The following is a 17,598-nucleotide window of genomic DNA, read 5'->3' as shown; positions in this document are numbered from 1 at the left end:
TGAGACATGTCCTAGAAGCAGCTATACCCTCCATTCAGACCCACAGGCTGGAAGTCAGTGGAGTGACCATACCTGCTGGTGAGAGAGACTGGCCACAGTGTCACCAGGCTGTGGCCAATCAACCCTGGGGGGCGGTGGTTATTTTCAAAAGAAAAAAAAAGGAAATGAACAATGAGGAGCCAATAGCAAGCATTGTCACAGACAACAGTGCCAAGCAGTCAGGGTATGAAGGAAAGATATGGGGACCTAGCTGGGGGGGCAATGGGGTCCGGGGTCCACAGGGGCCATAGAGAGAGATGTTGAGGGTTAAAAAACATTGATGATAAGAGAGGGAGAGCTCAAAAAAAGAAGAGCCATAAGTCAGTGCGCAGACAGAGAATTTGACCTTGGATAGAATGATGGAACAGAGGAAAAGATAGAAGAAAATACAAAGCGGTTTGCAGGCTTCATGGCTGGCAGCAGAGAGCATCTGTTGGCTGCTATTTTCTGTGTAAAATAGGAAACCAAGTCTCCTGCTACAAATTGAGTGGGAAGGAGGGCTGCTGGGTGTCTGAGAGAGGGGACACAGAAATAGTCCTTGCTGGGAAGGCTGGCCAGGCAAGCGTGGTGGGATCATTTGGCAGGATCAAGAGTGCAGGTGAAGTTGGTGAGTGGCACCCCAATCTTGGTGGCAGGGAGATTTCTCCAGTCAAGGCTGCTAAGTAAATCAGATACAGGTTTTCAGGAAGCAGATAATTGGGTTTCTCCAGTCCAAGTTCATATGGGGAAAGAAGTGAGGACGCCTTTATTGGAATGATCACGTAATCATTTCAACGCGTCTCCCAGAACACAGCACAGAAAAACTCGCTCTGTTTTTGCAATACTGGGTCTGGGGAACAGAATTGGCGAGAATCAACACTTCCATAAAGTCAAACTCGTATCTGTTGTTATTCAGACCTTTTAAACAAATGCACCCAACTTCTGAACAACAGGCATCATTCGCTGGTGTGACGAAAAGAGATGGTCTTCGTTAGGATCAGAAAGTTGTTGAGAGCTGAGCAACATCCAGCTTGCAGGCTCCATGCAGCGGAGGAGGAAGCCTGGCCGCCCCCATGGGGCACACAGGAAGCATGCGACTGCCAGTCCTGGGTCACCAGTAATGGGTGCGCGTCACGGGTAGAGAGTTTTATGGGTCGTAATAGTTTTCTGTAAATGAAAATTGCTCCTCCTCGCTGGGCAATTGAGTTATATCTGAGTTAATCCAGGAAAGTCTTATTCATATGAACTATGACACACATGAGTCAATGAGTGAGTGTCACCCAGAGACTTAACGAGGCACTGTTACCCTTCCAGTTCTAGGATGGTTACTTCCAGGGGTGTTTTGAGGTTGGTTGTGCTGTTTTGGCCATCTCCAGATGAAGCTAAGGAGGTAACTAGATGGGGATTGGACAAGGTTTTCCATAGGCTTTTCCCTGATTTAACCAATCCCAGCGCTACTTGTCCAATGCAGCCCTGAGGTTTTTGTTTTCCCCTGTGAGCATCTCATTTACTCATTGGTTTCCATGAGAAACCGAGTTCTTGAGAAGCGATTATTACAGTAATATTAATAATAACAGTGATGACATTTTTCCTGTAAGTGATGTTCCCAGGTGGGGCTTCTGTGACTTTCCATATGGACACTAGTCAGGGTGAAGGAAAAACTTCCACCTGCTTTTAAATGTATGCTGGAGTCCACGTGTGATTGTGAATTCAAGCCCGTGTTGGGGAGCATGGGAGCTCTTCCAAAAGTTCAGAATGGCAGAAAGGTTATCTTGTGAAACTTGGAAGGACACAGACAAGATTTAAACCGAGAGGGAGAATGATTCCTTCTGAGTTCTAGCACAGCAGGTGCTCTGGGTGCCTGTAGGTGGACACCCCACCAGTTCCCAGCTCCCCTTCTTCTCAGTGGACCATGTGCCGATGAGTACAGCACCCTGCATTTATATGGTAGCAGCATCTCAACACAGGGCCACAGGGCCTGCGGGGATCTGTGTCAGGGGAAAGGTGACTTTTTCCATCTTACTATGGATGAAATGACCCGCAGGCATTTATTTCATGGGGAGAATCAGGCTGATTGCATCAAGTCTCTGAGTGGAGAACGGAAATTGTGTGTCAGTGGAGTGTGGATTAAGCTATTTGCTGGACATTATTTATTTCCCTGCCTGCATTAACAGTACGAGTGAGTCATAAATACCACAGAGATATGTGTAGATTTTTAAACATTAACTTCGGATTTGAAAGAATAATTAGCCTTAGGTTAAATGTATAGACCAAGAGATTCTATATTAAATGTGTGTAAACGCTACCAAGTCCTCTGTTTGTGTGGGTCTCTACATGTGGTTAACAGGAGAAGCTGGTTTAGGGGGAAAAGGAGCATGTTTATAGAAACAATGATAACTTAGCTCCTATGTTTCAAGATTAGTTCACTGTCAAGACAGATTCTAATCCTTTCATTTTATCCTTCTCTCATTTATAACAAGTCTTTACTGGTGGTCTGAACTTCTCACCTCTGACACACACACAGAGACAAAAACAAAGCAAATTTAGTTAAATATGGCATGTTCCATGGTCATGATGAAATTGTAAGCTTCCCATATCCATTTTGATAATAATGGTCATTCCCTTCAAAATAGGGACTCATACTTTCCACTAGACCAACAATTTTGAAGATTTGCATCAAAAAAAAATTTTTTTTAAGCATCTACTTCTGGCTTCCATTTCAAATCCTCTCCACCTTCCTTCCTACTCTACCCGATTGGTTCTGAGCTGATTTCTATTAGCTTTGTTAGCTGGGGAGTTGTCCTATCTCAAGCCCACATGGGTATCCTTTTTTTTTTTTTTAATTTTTATTTATTTATGATAGTCACACACAGAGACAGAGAGAGAGGCAGAGACACAGGCAGAGGGAGAAGCAGGCTCCATGCACCGGGAACCCGATGTGGGATTCGATCCCGGGTCTCCGGGATCGCGCCCTGGGCCAAAGGCAGGCGCCAAACCGCTGCGCCACCCAGGGATCCCCCACATGGGTATCCTTGGTAGCAGGTGATATGGGGGGGGGCTATCAGCTCTGACCCCCATCCAGCCCAGAGGTGTAGGGAGACAGAGCTGTGGTCTACCCCTGATCAATGGTGGACAGGAGCTGGTGGGTACATTCCTCCCCCTTCTTTCCCCATGAGAAAAGTTCTAAGACTGATTTCATGAGGCTCCTCAGAGTCCCACCAAATGGAGACCCCCCTGGCCAACTCGGTGACACATCCTCGAATTGGCTTTCCTCTCTTTTATGTCTGCTTCTCCTACCCTTACTTCTGCTTCCAGGGTTTATACTCCCAAGTAAACATTTCTCAGGCTCTGCTTTTGAGGAAACCCAGATCAAGAGTAACTTGAGTGTGTATCAAGAAAAATCCCCCCAACTTAATTTTTACTACTGACAACATCATAATTTCCTACCAACAGAAATTAAATTTTAATATTCCATTATAGGTTTGTTAACTAAACTTCACTGTCTCATAATGACACCTGCTGGAATTGTGCTGGTAATGATTAAATAGCATATCTATCTGTGAGCCATAGAGGCAGGGAAGGGCAGTGGTAGGGAAATGGACTTTGAGTTTTCATTCCAGCCCCACCTTTTACTAACTGTGTGACCTTGGGCAAGTCACTTGACTTCTCTGGGCCTCGTTTGTGAAATGACCTTAATGCCATAAAAGTAGAAATTAATGACAAATAAATGAAAGGACCTTTCCCCTGGAAACATAAACACTTCTGATAACTCAGGTCAATGAAGAAGCATAAAATGAAATTGCAGGACAACTTAAAAAGAACAATGAGGAAAACACAGCATATCAAAATGTATGTGACAGAAACCTAAAACCTGGAGCAAAGTTATAGCATTGAACACTTATAACAGTAAACATAAAAATAGGTGAAAAGGAATGAGTGAAACGCACACTGAAAAATAAGAGACAAACACACAGAACAAGCATTTACCTTTTGAAAATTCAAAGAAAATTGACAACCCACCCACTGGAAAAAATTGCTCAAAAAAAAAAAAAAGATAAGGAAAAAAGTAAACAACACAAAGGATGAAAAAAGGGCAAAACTGCAAATCAACAGAAATGTAAAATATAGAAAGACAATATTATAAAAACTTTATGCCAATGAAGATAAATACCGATTAATTGGCAAATTTCTGGAAAAAAATATAACTTGCCAAAACTGACTGGAGAGGAAATAGAAAGCCCAATGCTCCCTAAGCTGATTTATGGCACAACCCCAATAAGAATATCATGTTGGTTTCTGGAGTTGTTGATTATAATGTCATGAAGAGGAATAAACAAACAAAGAAAAGCCAGGAAAAGAAATGCAGTGTTTGGGGCACCTGGGTGGCTCAGTCACTTAAGTGACCAACTTGTGATTTCAGCTCAGGTAGTGATCTCATGGTCATGTGATCGAGCCCCACATTGGGCTCCCACCTCAGTAGGGAGTCTGCTTGAGATTCTCTCCCTCCCTTTATCCACCTCTCTGTGTGAGCACTCCCTCTCTCTCAAATAAATAAATCTTTAAAAGAAAAAAAAAAGGAATGCACTGTTGGGAGTTTGACTAGCATATCCAGGTATTAAAGCACATTTATAAAGCCCCTACAATAAAAACAAGGTGGTATGAGTATGAACATATATAGAGACAAATAAAACAGGCTAGAAAAACCAGAAATAGACCCAAATGAATAGACCCCAGAAATTTGGTATAGATTGAGGTGGCATCTCAAATCAGTGGAAAAATGTGATATATGTTATTGACATACTGGAAGGTATTTGAAAAAATCTATCTCTCAATACTACACACCAGAACATATTCCAAATGGATCATAGATTTAGATGTAAAATGAAGAAAATATAGGGAAGTTTCTTTATAAACTAAGAGTTATAACCAAGAAACTTTCTAACTCTGCCTCAAATCCCAGAAGCAATAAGGAAAAGGACTGATTAATGTATTCACATAAAAGTGATAAAATTTGCATGGCCAAAAGCATCATAAGCCAAGCAAAATCACAAACAACAAAGTGCAGGAAAATTTACAGTTTTTATTGCAGACAAATGGATTAATACATCAGGTGAAGCCTGAAATTACTGATATTTAACCATTTGATCTAACAAAATAGCAATTTCATATAGTTCGTTTTAATACCTAAAATTAAAAAAACTTCTAGAAATAAAATGGGCAATACCCATATAGAAGAATGACTAGAGTTAGGAACACAGTGTGTAAACTAAAAATGCAAGTGGCTTTTAGTCATAGGAGAAGACACCAAAGCACACCGTATCCCTTCAGAGATACACTGCCAAGACCCCCAAGTGATGCATGCAAAACCAATTTTGTACAGTACTCTGTGTAAGAGCAAAAGACTGGAGAAACTCAAGTACCTTGATATCTGATAGAGTGAGTCCTTCAACATTTTGTCCTGGGATTATTTTGGATATTCTTAATCTTTGCATTTTTGTATACTTTTTAAAAAAAAGATTGTATTTATTTATTCATGAGAGACACACAGAGAGAGGCAGAGACACAGGCAGAGGGAGAAGCAGGCTCCCTGCAGAAAGCCTGATGTGGGACTCGATCCACAACTCCAGGATCATACCCTGAACCGAAGGCAGACGCTCAAACCACTGAGCCACCTGTCCCTTTATATACATTTTTGAATCTGTTTTTCAATTTGCACACACACACTCACACACACACACAAAGTCCTGCTGAGATTTGCACTGGGATGACATTGAATCTGCAGACCAATCTGGGCAGAATGGACATCTTTACAAAATTGTGTATTTCACCCATGAACATTTACTTAGGTGTTTTTTCTTTTCTTTTCTTCATTTATTTTCAAAGTTTTAATTTAAATTTTAGTTAACATATAATGTAATATTAACTTCAGGAGTAGAATTTAGTGGTTCATCGCTTATTTATAACATCATAACAAGTGCTCATCATTACAAGTGCCCGCCTTAATGCCCATCGCCCATCTAGCCCCTTCCCCTCCCACCTCCCCTCATCAACCCTCCATTTGTTCTCTATTGTTTAGAGTCTCTTATGATTTTCTCCCCTCTCTCTTTTTTCCCTTCCCTTTGTTCACCTATTTTGTTTCTTAAATTCCACATATGAGTAAGAGTATATGGTATTTGTCTTTCTCTGATTGACTTATTTCACTTAGCATAATACACTCTAGCTTTATCCAAGTCATTGCAAATGGCAAGATTCCATTCTTTATGATGGCTGAATAATATTCCATTGTGTGTGTGTGTGTGTGTGTGTGTGTGTACCCATCTTCTTTATCCATTCACCTGTCGATGGACATCTGGGCTCCCTCCATAGTTTGGCTATTGCTGATAATGCTTCTAGTTAAGTCTTCTTTCTTTAATCTCAATAATGTTTTGTAGTTTTCTATATACAGATCATTAACTTCTTTTATTAGATTTTCTCCTGTGTCTTTGATGTTCTTTGAAACTTGTAAATGCTACCTTATTTTTAAATTCACTTACTAGGATATTAGGAACACCTGGGTGGCTCAGATGGTTAGACATCTGCCTTCGGCTCAGGTCGTGATCTCAGGGTCCTGGAATTGAGCCCTAAATCAGGCTCCCTGCTCAGTAGGGAATCTGCTTCTTCCTCTCCCTTTGCCTCTCTCCCCTGCTCATGCTCTCTCTCTCTCTGTGTCTCAAAAGAATAAATTTTAAAAATCTGAAGGGCCATTAAATTTTATCAAATGATTTTTCACCATATATTGAGATGATCCTATGACTTCTCCTATTCTTAGAAGGTGGTGAATTTGAATAGCAAACTAACCCTGCATTTCTGAAACAAACCCAATTTGGTCATGATATATTAACTTTTATATCTAATCTTTATATCTAAATTGGTTCTAGTTTAGGATTGCTGTTTAGGCTTTATAAACAATAATGACAAGAGAGATGTTTCTTTCTTTTAACACCAGGCTTTAGCACTGAGTTGATACTGACAAAATGAATTGGGATTTTTTTTTCTGTCAGTGTTTTATCTTCCTTAAATGTTCAAAAGAATTTACTGATGAGGTCATCTGGGCCTGAAGTTTTTCTGTGGGAAGATTTAAAATGATGAATTCACTTTCTTTGATAGCTGTGGGCTACCTACGTTTAGGGTATGGTTTTTTTCCTGGGAATTTTTTTCTTAATTTTCAGGTTCATTGGCATAACGTTATATATTTTTATCTTTTTAACATCTGTAGGAACTATAGCCATGGATTTTATTTCTTCCAGATACTGGTTACTTGGATATTCTTTTTTCTTGATAATTCCTCCCAGATGAATCTTTTCAAGAAATCAGCTTGAGGTTTGCTGATTCTTGTTTTCTCCTACATTTTCTATTTTTACTAACGTTTGGCCTTACATTTATTGTTTATGCCTTTTGTTTAGGAGGTGTTAATTTTCCATTCTTTCTCTAACTTTTTTAGTTGAATATTTAGGTCTTGATTGTCAGTCTTTTCTTCTCTGTGGCACACACTCACTGAAGACTCTAAGTCCTTCCCTTCAACATGGTTTTAGGGTATGGTATAATCATTTTCATTCAGTTCAAAATATGTTCCAAGTTGTTTGTAGTAAGCTTTCTTCTCTGATTCTAGTTATTTAGAAATAAATCATTTAATTTCCAGATTCGGGGGAATTTTCTATTGACTTTTTGCTGTTGATTTCTAGTTTAATTCTACTATTTTCAGAGAATATTATGCCTACAGTTGAATCCTTTTAAATGTGTAACAACTCTCACGCAGGTGCAGCATTTGGTCAATATTTGTCAGTGCCCCAGATGCGCTTGAAAGGGATGCATGTTCTGCGGTTGGAGACAGTTCTGTAAATATCAGGCCAGATTTGTTAATTAGGTTAATAAAGTCTTCTGTCTCCTTAATGATTATATTATCTTCTTTGTCTATTCATTATGAAGAGAGGTGTGTTAAAATCTTCCACTGTAAAGGTGGATTTGTTTATTTCCCATAAATTTGTCCATTTTTGTTCAATATATTTTGGGATTGCTGTATTACATGCGTTAGAATTTAGCATTTTTAAGTCTTCCTGATGGAATGACTCTTTTATTATTATGAAATGTTCCTCAGTAACTGTAACAATTCTCATTGATGTAAAGCCTACCCTGCCTACTATAGTTGACTCTTAACAACTTGAGGGGTAGGGGTACTGATTCTGTCACCCTGCCCTGTGCAGTAGAAAATCCATATATTACTCCTGACTCCTCCCAAAAACTTAACTACTAATAGCCTACTACTGACCTGAAGCCTTACCAATAACTTGGTCAACACATATTTTATTTATGTATTATATACTGTATTCTCACAATAAAGTCATCTAGAGAAAAGAAATGTTAAGAGAATCATAAGAAAGAGAAAATACATTTATTCTACTAGACTGTATTTATTGAAAAAACTCCACACATGAATGGACCCAAGCAGTTCAAAACCATATAGTTCAAAGGGCACTTTTGTTAAAATAGCTACATCAGCTTTCCACAGTTAGACTTTCTACAGTTAGGCTTTTTGTGCTGTGTCTTTTCCTATCCATTTTACTTTCAATTTATCTATATCATTATATTTAAGGTGTATCTCTTGTTAGCAGTATATTGTTGAAGGTTTCTTTTAATCCAGTCTGATAATTTTTTAATTAATGATAATCTCTTAATTGGTGCATTTTGTGTTTTTACATTTGACGTATGACTGGTATAGGTGGGCTTAAATCTACCATTTTACTATTTGTTTCATCTGTGTTCTTTTTTTCTCCTTTTGTTTTCTTTTTTTGGTTCATTTTTTATTTCCTCCCTCCCCCACCCCAAGTAACTTGCTATACATTTTTGTACTGTTCTTTTGTTGGTTACCTTAGAGATTACATCTTGCGGTCTTTGTTAAAGTCTAATGTAAGTCATAATTTCACCACTTCTCAGATAGTGCAACACTTTGTATTTACCCTATTTCTCAACTTTTGTGCTCTTGTTGCCACATATTTTAATTCTATTTATACTTCCATATGTTTTGACCTCCAATGACAAACCATTATTTACATATCAGTATATAAAATAACATTATTTTATATACCATATATATAAAATATATATAAACATTATTTTATATACCAATATTCATTTAGATTTACCCACATTTTTAGTCTTCTGAAGCTCTTCCTTCCTTCCTTTCTATTTCTCCATGCTTCCTTCTCAGATAATTTTCCTTCTGCTAAAATAATCCTCTTTAATATTTCCCTTAATATGAACCTGCTGATGGGAAATCATCTCAGTTTTTATTTGTCTTAAATGTCTTTATCTTGCCTTCATTTTTGAAGCACATTTTCTCTGGGTTCAGCACAATCCCTATCAAAGTCCCAAATGCCTTTATTATTATTTTTTTTAACAAGAGACAGACCTAGGATAAGGATAGCCAAAATAATCTTGAAACAAAAGAACAAAGATAAAGAATTTATACTTCTCTACTCCAAAACCTATTACAAAGCTGAAGTAATCAAGACGGTGTGATACTGGGATAGAATAGACATGTAGACCAATGGAATAGCACAGAGAGGCTAGAAATAAAACCATACATCTGTGGTCAATTAATTTTTGACAAAGGTGTCAAGACTATTCAATGGGGAAAGTCTAATTTCTTCAACAAATTGTATAAGTGCTGAAACAACTGGATATTTATGTGCAAAAAAAAATAAATTTGAACCCCTATCTCACACCATATACAAAATTAGCTCAAAATGAATCAAAGATCTAACTGTTAGGGCTAAAACTATGAAATTCTTAGAGGGAAACGTAGGTATAGATCTTCATCACCTTGGATTAAGCAACAGTTTCTTAGGATAACCAAAAGGACAAACAACCAAGGAAAATAGATAATTTGGACATGGTAAAAATTAAAAACTTCTATGCATCAAAAAACTATAAAGAAAGTGAAAAGACAACCTACAAAAAATGGGGGAGAATTTACAAAATGTATATGTGATAAGAAAGTCTCTAACCCCTGGAATATATTACAACTCAACAATAAAAAAGACAACCCAATTTAAAAATGAGCAAAGGACTTGAACAGACACCTCTCCAAACAAGAATGGTCAATAAGGATGTGAAAAGATGCTTAATCATTAGGGAAATTAGTCATTATGCATATCAATACAAAGAAAAACAATGTGATACTAACTTCACATCTATTAGGATGAGTATAATTTTTAAAACAGAAAAAAAAAACACCCAAGTATTGAGAATGTGGAGACACTGGAACCCTCACACATTATTAGTGGGGATGTAAAATAAATGATGCAGCCTCTTTGGAAAGCAGTCTGGCAACTCCTCAAAAGTTAAGTATAGAATTACCATAGGCCCATCAATTCCACTCTTGGGTTTATATCCAAAAGAATTGAAAACATACGTTCCCACAAAAACTACTAGACAAATGTTCATAGCAGCATTATTCATACTAGCCACAGAGTAGAAACAACTTAAATGTCCATAAACTAATGAATGGATAAATATGATTTGGAATATCATTCAGCCATAAGAAGGGATGAAGTGCTGATACCAGCTACAAAGTGGGTGGTTTCTGGAAACATTACAATAAGTGAAAGAAGCCAGCCAAGTCTTGTACAATTACCTTGATACAAAATGTTCAGACTAGACAAATCCATAGAGACAAAGAATACATTGTAGTTTCTAGGGGAAGAGGGGAAGGAAGAATGGAGAGGGACTGATGATGGGTATAGGATTTCTTTTGGAGCAATGAAAATATTTTAGATCTAGTCAGTGGTAATAGTTGCACAACCTAGCAAATATACTAAAACCACTGAATTGCACATGTTATATAGGTGAGTTTTATGGTCTGTGAATTGCATCTCAATTGAAAATTTTGAAAAAAATCCTTACATTCCTTGGATATTTCCAATACATTATTGTATCCATTGATTTTATTTAGGATTTTTGTATATTCATTTATATGTGAGACCAGCCTCTAACTTTCTTTTATAAAATTGGTTATCTTTTAAGTGTGTGTGTGTATGTGTAAAAATCCCACATGGATGTCATATGGGGGAGGAAGGACACTCCCTCTACCTTCCTAGTATCCATATCTGGGTCTATGAGATAAACAAACAACAGGTAGATCAACAGGAGGAAAGGTATACAAATGTATTAATTTTTAGTATTATGCACACAAGGCATCCCAGGGGTGAAAAAGGGACTACCCAAATAGAAGGTAAGATTTGAAAGTGTATGTAACGTCTTAGTAGGGGAAGGAGAAGGGAAGGTGGGCCTCTCAGGAGGCCCTGAGAGGATTTTCCTCTCAGGAAAATAAATGATTTTCAGGAAGGATGAAGGGGCCCTTGGGAGAACAGATGGGAGGTGTGATCGTTTGTGACAAAGTCTGTCTGTGTGTGGCGTGGACTTCTGGTCTCCTCTCCTGGGACACAAGTCCCTCCTCCTCAGTTGATGGACTCCTGAGGGGACATGACAGCCGAGGAGGACCTGTCTTCAGGCTGGAGATGGGGCTCCAGAAGAAGCCTCTCCCAGCGTGTGCTGTTTTGCAAGTGCCTTCAGCTCAAAATATCACTGTATGAAAGCAGCACATTTTGGGGTAGCGTGTCCTGACCTCCTTCACTAACAATATACAAGATGGAATCTAAATAGAAATTATTATTGTTACTTTAAAGATCTATTTATTTATTCATGAGAGACACAGAGAGGCAGGCAGAGACATAGGCAGGGAGAGAAGCAGGCTTCATGCAGGGAGCCCAGTGTGGGACTCGATCCCAGGACCCTGGGATCATGACCTGCCGAATGCAGATGCTCAACTGCTGAGCCACTCAGGTGTCCCTAAATAGAAATTATTACTTTGCATCTTCTTTCTTGTCATTGTTCTTGAGTTTCTGGACAGCAGGAGAGTGGGACAGACGGTGTGCTGAGCTCTCTTACTGTAATCGTTTGTTCGGTGGATCTGCCATTTCATGCCCAAGAGTGTCCTCTCCTGAGTCGTGTGTCTCCAAGTTTGTCCTGCCGTCATCCCAGCTGAGCCTTTCCCTGTGACATCAACCCACGCAGGGCTGGCAACTTTGCCATGTTAAGTCTAATTGCAGCTGAGGTGCTGCTTTATTTGGAATTTTTATAAACTTATTTTGTTCATAGCTTCCGACTCACCATGTGTTCCATCCTCCTCCACAGGGCAAATGGAAAGGAAGCCTTTTATGGAGCTTCCCTCTTTTCAAACTGGAAAATTGGCAGCAATGGGGCTTAGAAGTGAGCCGGAAAGTCTGTGTCAGGCTGGCAACATGACCCTTTTGAAGATGAGGGGTGTTTACGGGTTTATTTATAAAAAGCGACAGAGCTGGAGCTCTGTTCACTTGGCACCGCAATGGAATTCTGACCACATTTTCAGGTAAAATCTCGTCGCAGAGGCTTCTCACCTGTCCTTCCTCCAAGGAGTCACAGCACTCTCAGATGGCCAGGCATGAACTTCAGCGAGAGAACTTCTGGGGGCGGGGGGCAGGTGGACTTGAATACTATCATCATTTGGTTGCCTTACCTTCTTCATATCACTGTACTTCCAAAGCAAATGTTCTCCAACATTGTCCTTTTCCAGAAAAATTCAGTGTTCAAACATCACAAAATTTATAGGAAGTGTGAGGACAGCTAATGAAGTAGGTAGGGTGGATTTTGACCAATCTAGGTGACAAAACTATGAAAGTGGAGAGAGGATGCCATAAAAGATGGCCAGAGTAGAGCAAGGATGGAGGGGAAGCCCTGCCCTCACTTAGAACTGGTTCCTTGGGGTGAAGACATCTGGACAAAAAATGAAGGAACTACATCACTTCAGGCCGGCTCATTCATTCACAGCGTGTCAAGCACCTGTTCTGAGTCTCGGGGACACAGGTGCACAAGATCTGCTCCTGAAGTTCAAGGAGCTCGCCCAGGTAGCCAGACAGGGATACGGGGACACACTCTGCATGGATTCAGGACCCACTGAAGCCCTCATGTAGGTAAGCTGAGCTGCATGGGGAAGATGGGCTCCCGCCTGTGTCCTACTCCATGGCCGGGAAAAGAGGGTCCTACCAAGGCCTAAGAAAGTATATTGGCAGTGGGGGAGAAGAAACTCTCACACTGCCACCCTTTCTTTTTCTTTTTTTTTTAGATTATTTATTTATTTACTTATTTATTCATGAGAGACACAGAGGCAGAGACATAGGCAAGGGAGAGAAGCTGTAGGAAGCTGGATGCGGAACTCAATCCCATGACCCCGGGATCATACCCTGAGCCGAAGGCAGATGCTCAACCACTGAGCCATCCAGGCATCCCAAACCCCAAAGCCCTTGATCATGATTGGAACAGGGTCAAGAATTGACCTGGAAGCAATTAAAAATGTTAACTAATGTTAAACCTCTTGAGAAATATGGTTGATGAGTTTACACTCTCAGTTTTTCACCAAACACCTTGAAGTCTATCTACCTTCCAAGAGTGAAAGAGTTTTCACAAGAAGTGAGCAGAGCATCTAAAGATGATTTACACCTCTAGAATTATCCGGAAATGACATGTCCAGTGGTTTGCATGATGAAGAATCCTCTCTGAGCTCCTGCTCAGAGTCCTCAATGGGGTTGACAAAAGTTCTCACCACCTTCAGAGGCCTCCCCAGCCCCTGGCCTCTCCCAGTCTGTGAAGGAGCCAGCAACATGGCACCCATCATATCTAGTGGTACTTCTCCCAGGAAGCAATGGGGGCAGCGTCCTTGGGGCGACTTGCATGAAGCATATACAGCCTTGGCCAGGGTGGGCAACCCACTCAAGCTGAGCAGGATTCGTCAACCCCTATGGCTGGCCGGCGGCAACCTCAAAGTTATTAAGTTGGCTGCTTCTATAATGTAGGCCCTTGAGTAAAGAATCTAATTTTATTTGAAAGAGACAACGGCTGTTGAGCAGGTTCCTCCTGAATGGGTAAGTCTGATCCATTGAGCTGAGTTGAAAAACAAGTTAAATGGAGTAAAAAAAATCTCTTTAAGAAGGAGAACAACGTAGGCTGTGTTGGGGCCGTAAGTGGAATTTCGCTCAGCAGGAGCGACTGTTTTCATCAGAGAAAAGATTATGGAGCTCTTGAGGGAGGTTTCCAAGAAACAGAAAAATAGTCCCGATTCAAACACGGTAAATAATGAGGTGTCTGTCTGTTGGCAAGTCAACTGTCGGCCTCAGTGAAGCCCAGGGAGGGAGGCAATGAATGTGCGGGGAGGCGGGTTCTCTGAGGGGAAGACAAAGCGGGTGAATTAATACCAAATGCCTCCTGACAGAAGGAACATCACGGTGGGAGGGCAGAGTGGAGATTTGGGGGTAGGGGGGGCCCCGTGACCTTGCTAGTCAAGTGGAAATGAAGACAAAGCCCTCGGTGTTCAAATGGTGGAGATAACGCTCCGGGATGGAGCCAGCGAGAGCTCGACCTTCTGTTCCATCCAAGTTCAAAAGCACCTAAGTGAGGTTTTTGGGAAAATTAGAAGTCAGGAAACGATGCGCTTCATATTGTGCAAAAATAGCAATAGGAGTCCAGGGTCACCCAGAAATCTTTCATTTCTACTACTCTATAAATTATGGCAGGAGTCCCTTCCTGGACAACAGGAACAAGCTTGTAATGACTTCCAAGATCCTTCCTCTGTCATGAGGAGATTCATGGTTTGGTTCTAAGTCATAGCCCCTTTGGAAACATCCCAGTCGTAGGTGAATGCAGTAACTCAAGAGAGAGCAGTTGACACTGCGCTTCACTACTTTCATTACACAGAACACCAAGGACTTCTATTGGATGTGTATTTAAAGAGACTGTGCTGGGTTTTCTGCTTTTTAACTTATTTTATTATAAAGTAGCAGGTGTTCATTGTAGAACAACAACCACCCCATGAAGAGTGCCAAGGTGGCTGAATTAGTATAGAAGGCCAATGTCACCTGTCCCGTCCAGATGCCACTGCCAAAGGTAGACACTAGGGTAGTTCAGAGAGTATCGTTCCAGACCTTTTCTTTGCATATACAAACTATATAAACATGCACCTCTTTCTTCCCTTAAGCTTCTAGAAATAAAATTAGGATCAACATTTAAGCATTCCTTTCTCTTGTGCTACATTTGATAACTGCATGCTCCGTTCGAACCATGATCTAAACCAGATGCTTCCTCTCGGGGAGAACCATGCCAATTGCTAACTACTGGAATCGGAGTCATGTATTAACTCCTTTTCAGCCCCATAGCTGTTGAAGTCATTACGTCTAGACAGCCAAGACCCCAACCTGGTTGGCACCCAGTAGCTGCATCAGTCACTGAAAGGATGCATAAATGGTGTTCAGGAGCCCAGGTAGACCTGGGTCAGAGGTCCGAACTTGCCTCTGTAGGGGGTGCCCAGGAGCCCAGAGGCAGTTGTTCCAAACCAGTTCAAGTTTTTGATGATCACTGAGGGACACCTACAAGGAAATATAGCACAGCAAGTACATTCAAAGCTAGGACAGAAGAGGCTGTGTGTGAAAAGAAGTTCCAAGAACCAGAGCCGTTAAGCCCTTCCAAAACTTGCAGGAGCCTGGTGTCTCATGTGTGGCCATGGTGCCATCTGTCCAGAAGCAGTGGGACGTTTGTCAAACTCACCATCCCAGGCCTGCCGAGTCAGACTCTCTGCAGGAATCCTAACAAGCATTTCTAAAAGCACGCCAGGTAGGTCATAGTCACACCAAAGTGTGAGAACCACCGCCCAAGAGCACAGAAGAAAAGGAGACAGAAGTCTGTCTCTGTTCCCTGGGGCTTATTGCAGGCTACCCTGTGGCCAAGAAGACATTTAGGCCAAAGATGGGAAGGTCTCCTGGCCTTGGGCAGCCACTGACTGTGTAAAGAAATCAAGTGCAGGGACAATGTCCCCCCTGCAGAGGGGAGGAGAGGAGGTTCTGTGAAGCTAAAATAACTCGTTCTTTGATGTCAGAAATCAGTCCCTGTCATTTAACAAGCTGGCAGAATTGACCAAGAATGAGGGTGTGCTAAGCTCACGGGGCCAACTGATTTGCTCAGGGACAAAAGATAACCAGAGCCGAAACAGCGTTGAGCAGTGGGAGCCATTGTGTTATGAGGCGGGAGATCAGGTGGGGTAGGCAAGCAACCCCGAGGAGGCAGATGAGGGGAAACGAGGGGAATGAGGGAACACGGCAAGGATTGGGAGGATTTGGGCGCTCACTTGCCAGGAATGGGCCCGGAGCTGGGAAAGAGCAGAGGATATTCGCACCCAAGTGGGGGCCAGGTGAAGGGAGTGCAGGTCCAGGAGAGAGATGAGGGAAGCAGATGATGGAGGGCCTGGAAAATTAGGCAGAGTTCAGGCTTCATGATGTGGGAAATGGCCAGAGGGATATAGAAGGGGCAGCCCATCTCTGCTGTGGAGAATGGATCACCTCCTGCCTTAGGGCGCTCCTGCCGAAGCAAGTGATACTTCCACCCCAAATCTCAGTGGGCCCCTAAATGCCGTCTAAGTTTTCTGTGGTAGTTCATAAGCAAGAAGCAGATCTGGGGGAGGAAGTCAAGGGCTTGGGTTTCGGACTTGGCGAGTTTGAGGAGCCGATTTGGATGTGTATCTGAGTGGAGGGATGAAGTAGGCAGTAGAACAGAGTTTAGAGAACAGGGGGATACAGCAGAAGGCTCCCTGGCAGCCAGACAGTAGTTAGCTGGCACTTAGTGCATCAGGGGACCCATCAGCCTGCCCTCCTCCAGCCCCACCGGCAGCACCAGACTGGAACCAGAAGTAGATCTGTTCCCTCGCTCAAAATCCATCCCCAAGCATGGAGGAGTCCCCAGCCCTTGTGTCTGACTCTGAGCCATATTTTGTCACTTGGATGTCTTGCCAAAATGTCTAACATAAATAATGAAAAAAAACCCAGCGTGTCACAATGTGTGGAATGTATCTAAAGTTGTGCTCATAGGGAAACGTATAACTTCTGAAGCTCACGTTGGGAAAGAGGAATGGTCAAAACATGGACAATCTGAGTGAATTTCAATAAGAAAGACAGCTGACCTCATAGAAATCCGAGGAAAAAATCTTGACCAGGTACCTTAGGAGATCCTGAGATGACCAATGGACACACAGAGAGATGCCCAACCTCATTAGTCATAGAGAAGTGTAAATTATAACCACCTCTACACACCCGTGTATGTCTACCAGATGGCAAAAGTAAAAGACAAATAGTACCAGACTTGTGAGCAATACACGCTGCTGTTTGGAGGGTAAGTCTGTACAACCTTTTGCAAAGCTGTTTAAAATTATCTACTAAAAAAAAAAAATAATAAATAAATAAATAAATAAATAAATAAATAAATAAATAAATAAAATTATCTACTAAAGGCAATCATACATTTCCCCCCAAATGCCACTTCTGGATACATACTCAACAGAAATGTGTATATTCGTCCACCAAGGACACGTATCACGCCGTCCGTAAGCGCATGATCATAATAACCCTCAGCTAGCACCAGCCCAAATGTCAACAGAAGGATGGATAAATGCCTGAGGGTTCCTACAAC

General features: G+C 41.3%; 1 long non-coding RNA gene across 3 annotated transcripts in view; it reads left to right on the top strand.

The window, feature by feature from the left end:
* LOC144310420 (uncharacterized) overlaps nt 1-17,598 on the top strand; it is a 61,884-nt gene that overhangs the window by 42,826 nt on the left and 1,460 nt on the right. For 2 of the 3 annotated variants that reach the window (XR_013376140.1, XR_013376138.1), the window contains one exon: nt 12,250-16,222. This is a non-coding gene — a long non-coding RNA (uncharacterized LOC144310420). Of the gene's footprint in view, nt 1-12,249; nt 16,223-17,598 lie in introns of those variants that run through there. The other variant, XR_013376139.1, reaches the window with a different exon arrangement.

Source organism: Canis aureus, chromosome 3 (assembly GCF_053574225.1).
Source record: "Canis aureus isolate CA01 chromosome 3, VMU_Caureus_v.1.0, whole genome shotgun sequence".
Taxonomy (NCBI): Eukaryota; Metazoa; Chordata; class Mammalia; order Carnivora; family Canidae; genus Canis; species Canis aureus.
This window is presented reverse-complemented; position numbering and strand designations above follow the sequence as displayed.